The 19,439-nt window shown below is 36.2% G+C and overlaps 1 non-coding gene across 1 annotated transcript; it reads left to right on the top strand.

The window, feature by feature from the left end:
- The first annotated feature begins 532 nt into the window (after positions 1 to 532).
- LOC120070461 lies at positions 533 to 639 on the top strand. Its single transcript, XR_005479956.1, has one exon. It is a non-coding gene; the product is annotated as a small nucleolar RNA R71 (small nucleolar RNA).
- Positions 640 to 19,439: the final 18,800 nt, after the last annotated feature.

Below are 19,439 nucleotides of genomic sequence, written 5' to 3'. Positions count from 1 at the left end.
CATTAGTTTTATGGAAAAACCCTGACGGTCCCTCTCTTTGAGCTACAGGCTGATTGCCTTACTGTTGGTTGTTCTTTTAAGAAAAATTAGGGTGATTTTGCCACCCTGGATTGTAAGTGTTTGAAAAGGGATTATTTTTGACAAAGTAAACTAATTGAGGATTTCGTGGACATTCCTCAAAAGAATGTGATTCTTCACATACGACACAACTGGTGCTTGTTTGCTCTATCGCATTGACTTGCCCATTTCGAGTTCCTGAATTATTTATTGTGATGCCTTGCATTAAGTTTATCATCGCATTCATCTGATTTGTAATGATGCGATGGCACCATTTCTCGCATTACCTTTTCTGGGCTTCGTTCTTTGATTGCTTTCTTGCCAATCTTCATGGTTTTTCGAGATGCGATCAAGAGTATTCTTTGCTTCATCATATGTTTTATCTAGCAGATCTTCTGCTGCTGCCGCATTGGCAGCTGTCTGCAATGCAGAGTTGAGTCCATGAGAAAAAATCTCCATTTGGAGGCAATCCAGCAATCCATTGTGTGGGCAATTGCGTACTAGTCTCTTGAACCTTGCCCATGCGTCACTGAGCGATTCATCTTCTTCTTGTTCAAAATTGGTGATCTATTTCCTTCTTCTGGCATTTTCTGTGGGAGGAAAATATTTCTTCATAAACTTCTCCACAACTTGCTCCCATGACATTATCTCTCCTGGTTCGAGAGAGTAAACCCATTTTCTTGCTTTATCGCATAGTGCAAATGGAAATAACGTGAGTCGAACCTCTTCTGGGTAAATATTAGGGAACACGAAATTGTTTCAAATTTCAATGAAGCTTCATAGATGGGTGTGCGGATCTTCACCACGCCGTCCTCCGAACTGTCCTGTTGTTTGTATCATTTGTAACATTACTAGCTTCATCTCGAACCTTGATCCATCCAATGCTGGTCTCATGGTTCCTGGGGAGAAATCATACAAGTTTGGTGACGTATAGTCCTGGATTGGTCTATTGTGATCATTTGCCAGTAGGATAGGATTTTCCATCATGTTGTTTTCATTTGCTACTTGTTCCTCAAGTCGTTCATCCATTTTGTTAACTCTTCCTTGCCGTTTATGTCTGTTTCTCTGCCTTTTGCAAAAAGTTCTTTCGATCTCTGGGTCTCTGGGTCGTACTTGATCTCAAGAGTATGTCCTTCGCTCATACAACGCTTGCTTCTTCCTTCATAGGTGGAATGACAATACAAAAAAGGTCGAAAGCTACAAAGATCAAAGAGGTTTGATGTTAGCGCAATCTATACTGAATCCCCGACAACGGTGCCAAAAACTTGATGTGTTGATTTATCATGCGATGTAAGGATGTGTGGATGCGAGGATCATGCAAGTTTTCGTAAAAAAAGCCCAAGTATAAGCCTTCTTAGGGTCTTGGTAAGTCCAGGATCGAATGTAGGGATTACTAAATAGATATGCAGTAGACTCTCTGATCCTATTGCGATGGTGATAAAGAAGTAGATGGTGATTTAACTTAGATTTTCTAATGCGATGGAATTAAATGCGGAGCGATGAAAGGGTGGTGTTGTAATAAGTATGCGATGAAGGGCTTGAGAAGAGATTTAGCTAGCATTTCTTAAGATTCTGTACAAGTCATGCGATCATGCTATACACAAATATTAAGCACTACATTTCTCAATGCATAATGCTAGATTTCTTATTTCTAGGATGCATGCAATTTGTATGGAATGTAGCAGATAGAACTTATTTCTAAATCTCTACTCTTGCTTATGCGATCTAATCCGACTCTCTCAAGCCTAGATTCTGTCTTTAGACTACTCTCTCAAGTACTCTAAATAATGAATGAAGCATACATAAGACAAGATGATCGCATAAAATACATAGCTTAAGTCATGCCAACTAAGTACTTCTCAACCTATTCACAAATTTAGTTACTCATGCATGGTGAGGAGAGATTGATCATAAATTGAAATGAAGTTTCCATTTTTGCAAACAAAGTGTTGAGTACAAAGCAATAAATGGTGTAAGAAGTATTAAGCCAGGTAAGCAATGTCTTACTTCCTCTGGCTTTTTACACTGCTCTTATCACTCCAACTCTTTCTTGAATTGTAGAATCTTGCTCTCGTAAGGGTTGGGTGTCTCTCCTTCTTGTTGTTTTCAACAGTCTCTCGACTTCTCCGAAAATTAATTTCCTCTAAAAAATTCCCTTCCCTCGGCTTCGCCTTGCCTCCTCTCGCATTCTCTTTTTTGGTTTGGTAGCATTGGGTATTTATAGACTTCTAGGAAAAGCAGTTCTTCTCACTAATGATTGCGTGGATGGGCAACATTAATTTCCATACACTGTTGCACCGTCTGATAGTCACCGAAAGTTCAATGTATTTGCAATGGTATGGTCTTTCAACAGTCGTCAACTGTATTTCCGATTTGACCGTTATCAGCTTTACGTCCCATCATGTTTTATTATGCTGTCGCCTTTATGTAAGGTTTTTACGTGATCATCTTTGAGGTACCCTTGGATTGAAACTCAAATGCACCATCCAATTGTGCCCTTGAATCGCAAACTCAAACGCGCCATCGCATTGTACCTGCACAAAATAACGCAATTTAACTGTTTTTATGCGATGAGTGTTAGCGATCGCAACTTTCTTTTAGTTAGTCGCATTCAATCGTAATATTGCCTATTTTACCATCGCTTTCTCCCATTATTTTAATAATTTGAGCTTTAATAACTTGTATTTCTACCAGTTATCACTTGTCCTAGACAATATGTTGCATATCCTGTAGATCCAAACTTTTTAGATGACCTTCTAACACTTTAATTGTGAGAGCCTTGATAAACGGATTAGCAATGTTGTGCTCTGAAGCAATCTTCATGACAATCACGTCACCTCGTTGAACAATCTCCCAAATCAAGTGATATTTTCGCTCAATGTTTTTTCCTTTTTTATGACTCCTAGGCTCCTTAGAATTTGCTACAACACCACTATTATTACAATAAAGTGTGATGGGTAAAGACATATTTGGAACAACTTCCAAATCAATTAGGAAATTCTTTAGACAAACAACCTCTTTAGTAGCATCGCAAGCAGCTACATATTCAACTTCTATAGTGGAGTCAGCGATGCATCTTTGCTTGATGCTTCGCCAGACTATAGTTACTTTGTTTATTGTAAACACTGACCCTCATGTGGATTTGCTACAATCCCGATCAGTTTGAAAGCCAGAGTTCGTGTATTCTGTAAGGACCAATTTTTTAGCTTGCAAGGACCAAATTCTTAGCTCCATATACAAGCATATAATCCCTCGTTCTTCATAGATACTTGAGGATTTTTTTATCGCTATCCAATGATCTAATCCTGGATTGGATTGATATCTACTGACAATTCTTACTACATAGAAAATGTCAGGTTTGGTACATAACATTGGATACATAAAGCTGCCAGCAACTGATGCATAAGGAACTTGTCTCATTTCCTCAACCTCTCTAGGAGTCTTAGGACACTTTCTTTAGACAAAAAAATTCCATGCCTGAAAGGAAATAAATCCTTCTTGGAATTGTGCATCGAATATATGACAAGAAACTTGTCAATATACGATGTCTAAGACAAGGCTAGCGTTTTGTTCTTACGATATCTGATGATCTGGATCCCTAGAACAAATTGTGCCTCATCCAAATCTTTCATTTGGAACTGGGCGGCTAGCCATTTCTTTACATCTGTTAGAAAGGCTACATCATTCCCAATGAATAGGATATCATTCACATACAACCCAAGGAAAGCTACTGAATTGTTAATGATTTTCTTGTACACACAAGACTCATCAACATTTTGATCAAAGCCATAAGATTTGATCGCAATATCAAATCTTATATTCCAAGATTGAGATGCTTGTTTTAGTCTATAAATGGATAAGCTTGCAAATGTTTTGCTCATGACCTTGCTTAATGAATCCCTCTGGTTGATTCATGTAGATGGTTTCTTCAAGATTACCATTAAAAAAAACTGTCTTGACGTCCATTTGCCATATCTCATAATCATACTATGTGGCTATGGAAAAGAGAATTCGTATAGAATTTAACATGACAATGGGTGAAAAAGTTTCTTTATAGTCCACTCCCTCGACTTGGGTATAACCCTTTGTCACGAGTCTAACTTTAAAGGTTTGTACCTTTCCATCTATACCCTTTTTCTCTTATAGATCAACTTGCAACCTATAGATTTTATCCCATAAGGTTGATCTACAAGCTCCCAGACAAAATTGAAGTACATAGACTCCATTTCTTGATTCATGACTTTAATCCATTCAACCTTGTCAACATCTTCCATTGCTTGCTTGTAAGACAATGGATCCTCAATACCATCATTAGATCTGATGTCTTAGGCTTTTGTTAAACCCATGTAGCGAACAGGTGGGTTCATATCCCTCATACTACGTCGAGGCAATCTCAACTCTTGAGATGGATGTGCTTTACTAGATGAACAGACATTAACAACCCTTGTTGATGTACTAGCCTCTTCAACAACTCTTGTTAAAGCCTAAGTAATATCATTAGAAATCTCACTTAAAACTATTTTGCTTTGTGGTTTGTGGTCCTTCATGTGGTCTTCTTCCAAAAAGATAGCATTTTTCAATACAAGCATTTTATTCTCATTTGGATCAAAGAAGTACCCACATCTCATTTCATTGGGGTAGCCTACAAATAGGCATACTCTCAATCGAGGTTCCAACTTTTTGGTGTTTTTCATAAGCACATGAGCTAGACATCCCCAAATCCTGAAGTGGCATAAACTACCTTTACAACCTCTCCATAACTCAAAAGGTGTTCCAAAGACATTCTTTAAGGAACCGTTGTTCAAGATATAAACAACAATCTCTACTACATATCTCCAAAACGAGTTAGGAAGTTGAGCATAGCTCATCATAGACCGAACCATGTCCAATAGGGTTCAATTTCTTCTGTCTGATACACCATTCTGCTGAGATGTACTAGAGGCTGAGAGTTGGGACGTAATTCCATGTTCTATCAAATAGTTATGAAATTCTAAGTCCATATATGTGAAACCCTGAACCTAATCTAGGTAACTTGAGTTAAAGCTTGAGTGGTTAAGTAACTTAGAAGTAAAGTTAAGAAGAGAAGAACTCCTTAAGAATTTTTAAAAAAAAAAAATTTAAGGACTAAACTTGAAGCTTGGGTTAAGTAAAATGGTAGGCAATAAAAAAATTTGATTGAATATTGGAGCATGCGGCCAACCATTAGGACTAACCAAAGCCATGAGGGATGCATGAGAAATGGCTAGGCGGACATAAGGATTATGTTGTACGCTTGTTGTAGTTGGCCAAGTTGGTAAAGGTTATAAGGGGGTTAGGTGTGGAAGACAAGAGCGACCATGCGTTAAGCTTGTGAAGACGCATGCATGGGGATGGCAAGAAGTGCGTAAGCAAGCAACAAGGAAGACCATCAAGGGATGGCATAGACACAAGCAAGAATGCCCGCAATTGTGGCACTGTGCATTGAAGTGTTGCACGCACGCGGGCGATAGTGTAACATATGCGGTGCTAAACAATGTGCTAGACGATAGCACTACATGATAGATGATGATGCTACACGATCAGCATAAGTGCTAGACGATAGCACTGGACGATAGCGCTAAACGATGAGCTTGGGCACTAGACGATCAACGGACACACTAGACAATGGGCGTTGCATTAGGCAATAGATGTAGGTGTTACACAATGGCATTATACGATAGGCGTGAGCGCTAGACGATGGGCATGATGCATTAGACGGTAGGCGTTAGCACTACACGATGAGCGACAACGAGAGATACATGATGAACGACAACGAGATTGTTAGCAACGAGAGATCACTAGATGATGGGGCTATACGATGGGGCGTAAGTGCTATACGATTTGGACTATGCATTAGATGATAAGCAACAGCGAGAGGGCTGGATGATGAGCAAGAGCGAGAGATTATTAGATGATGAGTTAGGCGATGAGCGGAAGAGCTACACGATGAACTAGATGATGAGCTAATCCATGGTGGACGCATAGTGAAGTGTTCATTCGTTGATGGGGCTGGTGGTACATAAGGCTTGCAAGGTTAGATTGTGTTGGTCTTAAGTGAAAGACTAAAGGTGTTGGCAAGCACCAAGGGCATACGGGCATTAGCCATGAAGTATGTATTAGCAAGAAGCAGGCAATGTTAAGATAAAACATGAGGCGTTAAGTTCTGACCTAGCTTCACCCAAAGGTTGGTATGCGTTAGTGATATGCTATGTGCCAAGGACATCTGAGGGCATGTGGGCATATAGGACGAGGCTGGAGCAAGCAGTGTGTGTTGGAAAATTATGATAGTCATAGGCCTAGTTGAGTGCATGTGCCAAGGGTAAGCCACACGAGAGAAGAAAGGTATATGGCCAAGAAAAAACTTGCGATGCCTTAAGGGTTAGTATGGCATAAGTGATATGTTGATAAGAGAGCTATAGGCTGATAAATGGCTAAAGCCGTGCGGCCAAGCAAGCATGCGACCAAGTTAAGGGGTGTATACGTTGATTAAGTAGAACTTGGAGGACAAGTCGGAAGTACCAGCTCGTCTGGACATGTGGCGAACTAGGGAAGTCGGAGATCTCATGCAATTGAGGTGAATGGCCGAGAAGGCATGCAAGGAGGGACTTGTACGTTGGCTAAGGGGAAGGAAGACACTTCAGTGTCGTTATGGTAAGAAGCTGCGTTGGCAACAGGAAGAGAGGACGACTAGTCATGTAGCCAAGCAGAAGGTGTCGGGCTGGGGGAGACTTTGGACGCTTATAAATAGGAGGCATGGGATGAAGAACTCTCACAACTCAGTTGGGCCATTTGAGTGAAATCAGAGCAAAAATACTCAGAAAAGAGTGTAGTGAGGGTTATTGGGCTTCCACTGAGTTTGGGGTGCTGAAGAAGAGGGAACCTACCTTAGAGGTAAAGTAGTCTAGCTGAACGCATAGGCTGTCGCCCAATAACCTTGTCACACTTTCCCACCAACCCAGCGCGCGCTCTGCTAGACGCATCACCGGGCAGACGCACGCTAGTGTGATCGTACATGCCGCATTACCCACGCGATCAGCTAGACGCACGTCCAAGCGCCCGTTGCTTCCTGTGCAGGAGTAACTGCCCAATGTGTCCCTTTACCCACCTATGTGCACAGACGCGTCCACTTGTTGTCCAACACTTCCCAACTTGCCAAAATAACCTATAAACGGCTATTTTGGAATAGCTCAACCTATTTTTGGGCTATTTTAAGTGGGTAAACTGGTTTTTATGATTTTCAAGGTTAATTGTGGATAGATTAGGATTATTGAAGAAATAATGTATTAACTTGAAATTCTTGGAAAAAGGAAAAGTCCAAGGAATGGGGCAAAAAGTTGTGATAACTTGTAGAAATACAAGTTATTTATATCATCTATTTAGAATATGCGGCAAAAAGAAGGAAAAAGTTGCGTCAAACATATAGAAATTGGCTTAGAAACGCAAAAGTTATAAAGTGTCGGAAGCACACCTACTAACCCCATTGCGATGGCAAAAAAAGGGATGTCTAAGTCTTTGTTTTGTAGTAAATAAGTCACCGCATGCAACGATCGCTCGAGGACAAAAAGATCAATGCATTCACACTGAATATGACGGTCGATCGTGAACAAAAAGAGCAACGCATTCGCAACGAATGCGACGGTCAATCGTGGACGCAAAAGAGCAACGCATTCACACCGAATACGACGATCGATCATGGACGCAAACGATCAACGTATTTGCATCGCATGCGGTGATTGATCATAGATGAAAAGAGCGACGCATTTGTAGGGATTTCTGAAATTGTACATCTTTCATGCTGTACGATCTGACAAATTGAATGTGGAGCAGAGCAGACGTTTCCACCAAGCCATGGCAGAAAAAGTAGCTTTTCAGAGCGAGACCACTGACGAAGGAGGTGCTAAGGTCTATAAATAGCTATATCAATTCCAGAAAAAAAAAAAAGGCTGGTATAAAGAGACATTGAGAGAGAATTCGCAGTACGCTAGTCTGAAGAGACATTTAGAGAAAATCCAGGAGAAAGACAAGACAAGTCCAAAAGGGAAGTCTCGGGAGCCAGAAATTCATTCACAATCCTGGAGGAAAGCTTTGTGCAAAGATCATCTCTACCTGGGAAACTATCCTGAGAAGGAAGTTTTCCACCACACTCCTCCTACACGTCGGCAAGCAAATCAACTTCGATCGAGATCCGTGTCAAGACATTGACACGCTTTCCTTATTTGTTCTCACTTTCTATTCATCAACTGTGTTCATTTCTAATCTTCCATTAATTTATCTGTAACAAACGCTGATCTTTAGCTTTTAATATCATTATCATATTCATCGTCATCTCTCTGTTCTCCACCATACATTCATCGTCCATTTCTCTCATCATGTGTAACTAATCCTCCACGGTAAGGGGGAAGGATTAAGAAAGTAAGTTAATCCATGTTGAAGAAGTTAGCTAAGTTTAGCTAACGCATGCTCAACGACATCTTCACTTGTGAAAGCAGAAGTGAAGATGTTAATCCTCCTCTCGAAAGAAGGTTGATAGAGTGCTTTAACTAAAACAAGAAGTATTTCCAGAGATGGAAACACCTTGTGTTCACCACGTTCATCCCTGTTCACCATAGAGATATGGGAATGCGGCCGATCACTGAGAGGTGTAAGCCAAGGAAAACCAGAACCTTAGTTGTCTTTCCCTCAACCCATTTACTTTTCTAATACAGTTCATTATTATTTTGTTTTCGGTCGCATATATCACATTAATATCGCATTGATCATCACAATCCCCATGTTCGACCTCAGATCACTCTGAGAAACTTGTGGTGGAATTATACTTGGTTCCAGCGCAAGAAAACTTGTGACATGCACGTAGATCAGCATCGTATACATTATTTTAGAACGTAGTATCACATTTATTATCGAGAAGTGTGATTCATCACCGCATACACATCATCCACACGTCATCACCATCATTCCATTTTTCATCTTTGTGGCAGGCATTACATTGCATCACATTACGTTTTGTCCGCCGCAATTTCAATCAACAAGTTTTTGGCATCGTTGCTGGGGATCGAACCCGGGTCACCCGCGTGACAAGCAGGAATACTTACCACTATACTACAACTGTCTCTTATACACATCTAGATGTGTATAAGAGACAGTATATATATATAGGTTATAATTGAAATGATGGCATGATCGGAAAATGTGTTTTGTCTGAATTTGTTTGTTGTTATGTTGTTGTCATAATACATGTGTAGTTGTATTGGAAACTGGATTTGTACCTGGGATATTGTTAGCATGCTTTGTGATCGCTTGGCTGGGATTTCCAGGGTATCTGGCTAGGATTGTTAGTGTACCCAACATGTCTAATAGGAAATGTCGACATGTACACATTCAACAGGTTATAAGGTGCTGAGGTTGATTCCACACTGGTCATTGTGGGTTATTCATGGAGAATACCCAAGGGTTGGGGTTACATGATCATGCCAGGAATATCCAACTGATAGGCTGAGGAGGTTACATTTTATATTATGTAATTCATGTTTGTTTCTGGAATTGTATTTCCCAAAAAATGAATTTCTGAAGTCAAAGTTTGATTCCTTATAAAGGCACCACTCACTGGGCTTATAGCTCACGTTTTCCATGTATTGTTTTCTTTTCCCTCCCTAGGTTGTGGAAGTGGATTAGTTAGGAAAGCCACTAGAGGTCTGAATTAATTTTATCTTATAGGGTGGGACTCGGATCATGTTAATTGGAAGTCATTAGATAGTTAGGTTAAAGCACGTAAGACAGTATGTTTAATTATTTACAATCATTGATGAGTTATAATAACCTAGCTTTTAAACTGATAAGGTCGGATAGTTGATATCATAAAAGGGTGGTGTTGGTTGTCTTCACATCCTCTTTCAGTCTGGGTAATAAGTCTCGGGAGAGGGTGTGACAATATACTCTCCACCATGACTAGATCGTAGTGTTTTTATCTTAAAGTTTTCAACCTCAAGCTTATACTCCTTGAACTTTTCAAGTGCTTCAGACTTATGTTGCATTAGATAAAGATACCCAAATCTTGAATAATCATCTATGAAAGAGATGATATATTCATACCCTTCTCTTACTCTTATATTCATCGAACCATAGAGGTCTGAATGTATATGCTCCAAGGTCTCATTGGGTTTATAAATTTTTCCAATAAAAGGTCGTTTTGTCCTTTTGTCTTCAAGGCATGACTCACATACAGGTAAAAAAATTTCCTTAACCACTTAGAAGTCCAATTTTAACCAACCTCTCAATCCTATTGAGATTAATGTGATCTAACCTTAGATGCCAAAGGTGGACATTTTCTTTAGGAGAAACTCTTGGTTTGTTAGTAGTTGTTGCCGTTCTGAACGTTTCAGTATTTAGGTAGCCTTTGTAACTGACGGTCTTAGTACATATAAGTTACTTTTCATTGAAGCAAAGGCTATCTTCATTTCTTTCTTAAAAACAAACACTTATTTTAAAGAAGGAAAGAGAATACTTTTGTTCAATCAAACAAGAAACAAAGATTAAATTCCTCTTGATATTAGGAACTACATATACATTATCGAATAACATATATTGTTTCTTGTTAACAAATAACTTGAATTTGCCTATGACAATAACTGTAACAACTTCACTAGTACCGACTTGGAGAGTCATCTCTCCATCTTCTAATTGTCTCCATGAATTAAATCCCTTATGGGAAGAACGTGTGTGATTAGTAGCCTTTGAATCAAGTATCCAGGTAGAATCATCATTCTCTACTAAGAATGTCTCCGAGACAATTAGATTAGATTTACTGTCATTGGATTTCTTCCTTTTCTGGAGAGTAGTAGAATCAGATTGAAACCCCTCTTCACAAACTCCAAGTTTTATCTCAGAGAACGAACCTCTTTGATAAACTTCATTAGAGTTGGCAACATTTTCCTCCTCTACCAGTCTCTTGTCATTCAATATGAACCGAAGTTTATTTAGGGACTTGACATTACTCGTTTCTTTATAATCAACCCCATCCTGCTTGAATTGTGCGGATTCTCGTTCAAACAATTCTTGCAATGATTGCATGATCTAAAGTACAATAACCATGCTCTCAATATTTTGACTAAGATATCAGGTATGCTTGCTAAAATGTAAAATCGAGCCTTATCATTGGCCTTTGTCCACCTTTCATATGCACCATGAATACTTCGTGTTGCATCAGGGGTTGGGACTAGAGGACATTTCTCAATTAAGACAAAACTAAGGTCGTCAACCACGAAGATAGTTTTAATTGAATCTTTCACAGTTGTATAATTAGTTTCAATAAAAAAAAAGTAGTGGCAAACATTGGAAAAATAGAAAATGATATATTGTTGAAATGAAGCAAATTGATCTATATTAGATTTTAGCAAAACTCTAATAATTCCAATCAATTTTAGCAAAATTTTATTAAACCCTATTTAACATCTAATTTTGCAATGATGCTTCAGTAATTTATGACAAAAGTCACCAAAGGTAGTCAGTTACCTCTTCATTGAACTGAGACACTCTCAACCAACCATTACATCAGAATAATTCTTATTCCTATAACAACTAGTCACCATTGATTTGGTCAAGAAACCATTAACTTGCTTAACAATTTCTTGTAAGTGTGACCCTCCATTTTAGACCCTAGAGTTCCACCCTAATAAGTCAACTAAAGGTAAAAACCAATTAGGGTAAAAACTAAAGTGATCTTATCCATGTCTGGAGTTTGCCCTGATATTGACTTAATGCACAAACCATTCAAAGGGGGACACTCGTAGGGCGCCTCAAGGGTGCAAGAAGTTCTCACGATGCAAACCAATGAAGAAGATCGTAGGACATGTTGACACACATACCTCTCCCACTTACTATAAATACTCTCTCTGTTCACCTTGATATTAACCCATGTAAACACCATCCGAAGGGGGACACTCTCAAGGCACCTCAAGGCGAAGCATGAGTCTCACGGTGTGAATATTAAGGGAGAAAGTGAATGGAAAATTGACGTATCACATATATCTATTTCCTCCCACTGAGTATTTAAAAGAACTAGGGTTTAATACTTAGGTAAATTCGGCTAATTAATTTATCCAAGTGATTGTTAACTTTACCCAATGTAACATTTACGTTAGACAGTTTAACAACATTGATTTATGTTTATTAAATACTTTAGTAAACATTAATCACTCATTGCAAACTTATAATAAATTTATCTAATTCATCTTCCAGGTTAGTTCCCAGGTAAGGGTGTTCCGTTTCCGTCAGCTTAAAAACCCCAACCTAGATAGGACATTCCTTAGACAAAGGTCCCTTACAGATAAATTTGTTATAAATTTAAACTTTTATTTGAATCCTATTTAATTCTGTTAAACGGAATTAAAAGATTAAACTTATTTCTAATCATATTAGAAATATTGTGAACATAGGTCTAACGGTGAAACCAATTTTAAACCATTTAAAATGATTTAACCTATATTTGCATCCAACTCTTTACATAGATTTTAATTCTAATTTCACTTAACTTATAACAATTATAAAGTTTAATGAAACAACTAAAACCTATACAAGCATCTAATGATATACTTTAAAATTATAACAATTATAATTTACTAAAGTGGTGTTATGCTTCTTGCATTTCCATTTTAATTACTACATACATACAATTATATCATATAGTAATGAAAAATAAATAACATCCATCCATTCATCTAAACTATATATTATAACATTTATAATATACATGATGCATGGACATATTATTAATGCATGATATCATATCATATAACTATTATATAAATTATGCATGATCATGCTTTTCATTAATAATATAACTCTTATATTATATTAATGAAACTATATAAAACAAGCATTTATAATATAACTCTTATATTAAAAAAATATGAACATGTTGAAAATTCATGCAAACATATAATATAACACTTATATTAAATATGATGCATGAATAGTGTTTATCCTAAGGTGAGATTTACTATGTGGCATACAAGGCATACAATATGACATGTGCTTAATTTAACCATACATCATATATAAAAATTAAATTAAAACAACAAACTGGACCAAGCATTCCTAAAATTAATTAAATTAACCTAACTAATTTTTATTATTCTAATTAATGAAAACAAAATAAAATTACAAAATACAAGAAAACTACAGCCAAAAAGATAGAAGAAAGGCTTAAACACGCACCTCATCAACAAAAACCACGCACGCACCCCTCAACTTCGGAGCGTAGCGACGCTGTACCCTAGCGTTGTAACACTACGGAAAAAATTCTTCGTTCTGCTTCGCGTCGCGACGCTAAGGTATAGCATTGCGACGCTGCATCACATAATACACTGGAACAACTTCGAATTTGCACTGAAATCCTCAATTTTTCATCTTGATCAACAACTCTTGCCAAACTCGAGATACGAACTTTACAGACTCGATAGCAATAATAAATATGTCAAAAAACAATGGGCCTTTACATATTTGATCAAATTAAAGTGATAAATCTATGGTGCAAAGACTAAAAAACGTCGAATTACAAACAATCTTAAAAAAAACATAGAACCATTCTAATATATTCATAATGCAGAATGAAAATCCCACCTAAACTTTGATTTTCAAACACATTGAAAAATGAAAATCATACGATTTGGCTCTGATACCAATTGAATGAATTGAGTCCCAAGCAGAAACGCATGAACGTCGTATAATTTTAATTTTAATTTGAAGCCAAATAGAAAATACAGAGAAAACATGTATTTTACAAGATAAACAATCTCTAAACAACATGCTAAAAGGAGAAGAGAAAGAAATTCTACTTACCCTTGTAAAATATACCATCTTCAATTTTCCTCTCTCGATCTCATGAACTGTCACGTTCTCGTCTCATCACCACGAACGCACAAGACACAGTAACGAACCAGACACCACCACAAGGACTTCCTTGTTATTCTCTAGGATGAGAATCAAAAGTAGAGTTGTGAGCTCGCTTTGATTAATTTGGGAGAAAAAGAATTTTGTGATGATGGAAATCACATTTTGAATTTTTCACAGAGAGATTTTTTAAGGAGAAAAAGTAGGAACAAGAAGAAGATTTTCCTCTCTCTATAAAAACGTAGAACTGCCCACGTAGAGAGATCGGTCGAGAGATTAAAAGGTGGGGAAGTTATCAAAATAACTTCCTCACAAATTATCTAAAATTAAAAAAAAATAATTTTAAACTAAATATATAATAACAAACTTTATTATATATTAATAAAATTATATATTATATCACATATAACACATAATCTATAGTTTATACTATATCACATATAATATAACCTAAAGTTTATTAATCTCTCATATAACCTATAGAACTAGTATGATTCACATTCATATTAATTTTAACCTATAGTTTTTATATGAATCCATTATAAAGTATCATATACATCATATTAATTATATCTTATATGAATCATATTCATATAATTAATATTTGAATCATATTTAAATATTCATTTCTCTCGTTAAAACTTTATGTTATAATGTATCATATACATTATATTAATTATATCATATGTAATTAATTTCCTTTAATTAATTTGAAAAATTCAAATTAATCCAAAATTAATTTGATTCTCATTAATCCTAAGTGAGCTAACGAGGAGATCATATGAATCTATAGATTGAAGCTTCAATGGTACTTGATTAATTAGTTAAACTCTTTAATTAAATTAATTAATTTCTATTAACTGTTGGTCACTCCACTAAAGATCGACAACTACACCCTTCACATTATAGATATATTTCTACATCCATTAGATATAATGAATCAATAGTACGTTGACTCTTCATAAATTGCTAGTAAGTACAGTTAGGCCAAAATTACTATTTTGCCCTTATAGTTATATCTAACTTCTTAAGTACCACCGATTCCCCTGATGAATAATTAGTTATAGTCCGACTATAACTGAACCCCTCTCTGATCAGGAGAGGGTGTGACATCACATTGTTCAAGTTTCGAAATCAGCCCTTAAAGGAGTAATTTCTCTACTTACCTTAACAATAGAGAATGAGTGAATTCCTTTTTGTATGGTTGCGTTTCAGCTCCCCAATCAGACGAATCCCTAAAATGTTAGGAAAATTGAGTCAACGAAACTGGCTACTCTCACTTATACAAATCAAATGACTGCCTTCATAAGCAGGAGTTCGCAACTCACTCAAAATTCAGGTCAAGTCATCTATGGTCATCTTGGTGAAATGTAAGTCTCTTCTAGCAATGGTATTATAAAGAGAGACTATTCATTTTGTGGTCTTGTCTTATAAAACTCTTTATATAGGATACTCCCGTTCACATGTCTCCACATGAATGATTAGGATCAAATCATTTATAGTAATTTATACCACTTGTAATAACTACAAAGTGGGTCGTGTCCGTAGTATCACCAGGATAAGGTACGTAGCCTTATCCATCTACTACAGATTATTTAGGTTATTACTTAAATATGATCCACTTGTGATCTTAGTTTATTGGATTGAGTATATACACATAAATTAAAAATTATTTTATTCATAACAATTTGTTTACAGAGGTTTACAAACTATGAGAATACAAGAGATTTAAGACACTAGTCTCAACATAATCTAGGTTTTAGAACAACAGAGGCAAACTTTCTTGGTACGACGTTTACCTCATCTCTCTGGTCTTGCTTACGGGCTTCCTTTTCAATCCTCAGGCGTGTTATCAGATTTTTCAAGGAAAATTCCTTGGTTTTATGCCTTAGTGTATTTTTAAAAGCCTTCCACATAGGGGGTAAGTTATCAATAATAACAGCAACTTAAAATTCCTCATTTAGGGGCATACCTTCGTAAATGATTTTATGAGAAATATTTTGCAATTCATGGGAATGAGCCTCCACATATTTTTCATCCGGCATTTAGAACTTCAAATGATGACTGATAACATACTTTTTCGAACCGATATCTTTAGTATCATATTTTTTCTACAAGGCATTCCGGACTTCTTTTGCTATGGTCATCGTGCTGTAATACTCATATAGATCATTAGTTAAACCATTTAAAATAATTTTTTTTTTGCAGAGAAAATCATTTCTTCTCAAACAGCAACATCTTTGATTTATTTCTTGGTCGGATCTATTTGTGGGACAATTGGCTTCTTCATGGTGCAGACGTCAACAACTTTCTTTATAGTGAGGACGAACAACATCTTCTCCTTCTAACATTTGATGTGTGTCCATTCAAATCGGAAAGAGTAGTTGAGATCGATAGACAGAATGTCGTTATGTTTTGATACGACCATCACGAACAACGACTGATTGAAATGTCTTAAAATTGTTGGAATGACTATTCGATTAAAAGTGGCAAGAATGAAAGCTCAAAATTTAACACAGCGAACAAAACATGTAAAACAGAAACCTTTGAAAGGCTAGTCGCAGACCACACTCTTTTTAAATGTTTCGCGGCTCTGCTCTTTGTGCGAGAGTATGAAAAATACCATGTCGTCCCCAGAATAAAACAACCCAGATCAAATCTGTCTTGATCAATATTGTGAGACTGATCGAAAATGCTCACACCTTTCTAGATCGTGCTTGGAAAACATAGGAAAGAAACATGCGATTGAGAAAGAAAACAGAACAAGGAAGAACTATGTTTTTCTTTCATGTTTCCTCTAAACCATTTATAGGCCTTGAAGGCCAACGCAAAACGGAGTAACATACGCATGTTAACGGGCAAGAAAAAATGAAAAGTTTTCATAGATAGAAAAAATGTCAAACTATTTACAGAAATAGCAAAAAACACTGATAGACACTGATAGACTTCTATCAACGTCTATGACATAGTATCAATGATAGACTTCTATCAGTTTTATATCACTGATAGGCACTAATAAACTTTATCAGTCTTAATCAACCTCTATAAAAAAAGATTAAATTTTGTTATTTTGTATAAATAGTTTTCCTTATTTTTCTATTTTTGAAAATTACCCAAAATAAATGGACAAAAAAAATTAATTAAAGGAAAGTAATGGAGTCACGTGCGCATGTTAATGAGTAAAAAATGAATGGGAAAAAAGAGTTAATAATTAATTAAACGAAAGTTAATTTTAAAATAATAATATAAAAATTTATTACACACACAATGGCGGTGGCCCAGACCCACAAAGAAAAGTAGGGGTAAATAAGGAGACGTCTTCTTGTTATCCCAACCAATGTGGGATTCACCTTTTTTTTTTCATTTAAAAATAATAAATTTTCACCTCAAAACAAATTTAATAATTTACTTGTAGACTTTTTGTCTCTGGAGAAATAATCTGAGTGATATTATTTTTTGCTTCTTTTTTAGTAGTTCGAGCCATAAACCTTTTGATCACTAACACATAATAGATGTTAGAGTTGTTAGGTTTTATGTCCTAAAACTCGTAGTTTGTAAAATGATAAAAATATTCTATAATCAATATATTTATTATTGATTTTATAAATTGTATGAAAGTCTAAATTCAATAAACTAAGACCCATGACTATTGTATGAGTACTTGAACTTTATGTGGAGACATAAGAGTGGATCAGGTTCGTGTAAATAGTCAAAATGACTTATGGTACATGAATAAGGTTAGGTACTTTATTCTGGTAACACCATTGGATGTGGCATACTTTGTAGTTATTACAAAGAGTTGTAAAGTGCTACATACGATGTGATCTAATTCGTACATGTTATGACATGTGGAGTGGGGGCATCCTATGCAATGAGTTTGCATAAGATCAGGACCAAGAAATAAGTCACTCTTAGTTTATAACGTTATTCACTTTTTAAGACTGACTATTTCACCTAGATGACCTAGGTAACTCGATCTTAATCCTGAGCTAACTATGAACTCCAGTTTATTCGGGATCGCCCTTAGATTTGCATAGGTGAGGGTTGGCTCAACAGCATTGGCTCATAAGACTCCCATTTCAGGGGTAAGACTGGATAGATAGATGGGGACATAAGGTGCAAGACGGAGTTCATGCTTACCCGATTTAGGGATAGGAGAAAGGTTGTTCTCTCAAGTACTGAATTCAGGTCTTGAACAAAGGGCCCCACCCTTTCACTAGGCTAAAAGAGTTTGGTTTAGTTATTGGATCACAAACCAGTTGTTCATTAGAGGATCAGTAGGGATTTGAGGAATAAGACGTAATCTCGAGGGTAAAACAGATATTTGACCCAACCATTATTACGAACAACCTGTGAAGGGTCGACTTGTTGATTATGGTTAAATCATGTGGACATAATATATCTACCGTGAGGGGAGTACAGCTATGGGCTTTAGTGGAGTGACACATTAGTTAACGAATGAGGATTAATCTAGTCTAATGAGTTTAGCCAATTAATCTCGGAACATTGGAGCCCATGATCTGTCCGCGAGGTCCCCTACTAGCTCATAACGGACTAGCTATAGAATAGCGTGATAAGTTAATTTGAATCGTTCAAATTTGAATTAAGGGAATTCTTAATTATATGAGATATAATTACATGTTTAATTTGATAATTAAACGGGATAGGAGAATTTATATATTTAAATATAGTTTAAATATATAAAGATGGATATGTGTTAAAATTAATTTAATATTTGATATTAAATTAATTAAGTTTTATTTAATAATTAATTTATGAAATTAATTAAAATTTTCATTTTTAAAACCAAAATAGATTTTATAAATTCAAATTTTGATTTTTGAGATAAAATTGAAAAATTAGAAAACAAAACACTAAGATAGAAAATGTTGATTTTTCATTATCCATTTTCTTCACTTGCTCACACAAGAAGCATTCTCTTTGCCTTGTCTTCTCCAAGCATGAGCTGCAACTCATGCAAATCTCTCATTTGTATGTTGATCTTCAATATAATGAAGAGATTGGAGTGAAAATCGGACAGACAATCTATAGAGAATTTGAGAGAAAATTTGGTTTGAAGAAAGAGTTCTTCAACAAGATTACTGTAGTGAGTATTTCTCTTTCATCCCTTGATTCAAGCTTGTTTTGAGTCCCACAACTCAATCTAGTGCACCAAGAGAATAGTGGAGAAGATCTTGAGGTGGTCTGCAACAAGATTTAGAGAAGATAGCAGCTGGAGAAGGAGCTTTGAAGAAGTTCTACAAGAGGTATGTCTTGAAACTCACTTGTTTTTCTGCTTTATATTTTGCCAAAATTAGTGAATTTGAGTGCTTAGATGATATTTGTGCTTCTGTTGTTGCTGATACAATCCTACAAGAGGTATACTCACTCAGCAATATTATTTTGTCGTTGATATCATGAAAAAGATACTGAATATGAGTTCATTGTATTGCATATTGCAGGACTATGAAGCTTTA

Source organism: Benincasa hispida, chromosome 1 (assembly GCF_009727055.1).
Source record: "Benincasa hispida cultivar B227 chromosome 1, ASM972705v1, whole genome shotgun sequence".
NCBI classification, from domain to species: domain Eukaryota; kingdom Viridiplantae; phylum Streptophyta; class Magnoliopsida; order Cucurbitales; family Cucurbitaceae; genus Benincasa; species Benincasa hispida.
The sequence above is the reverse complement of the archived record's forward strand: the minus strand, read 5'-3'. Positions and strand labels throughout refer to the sequence as shown.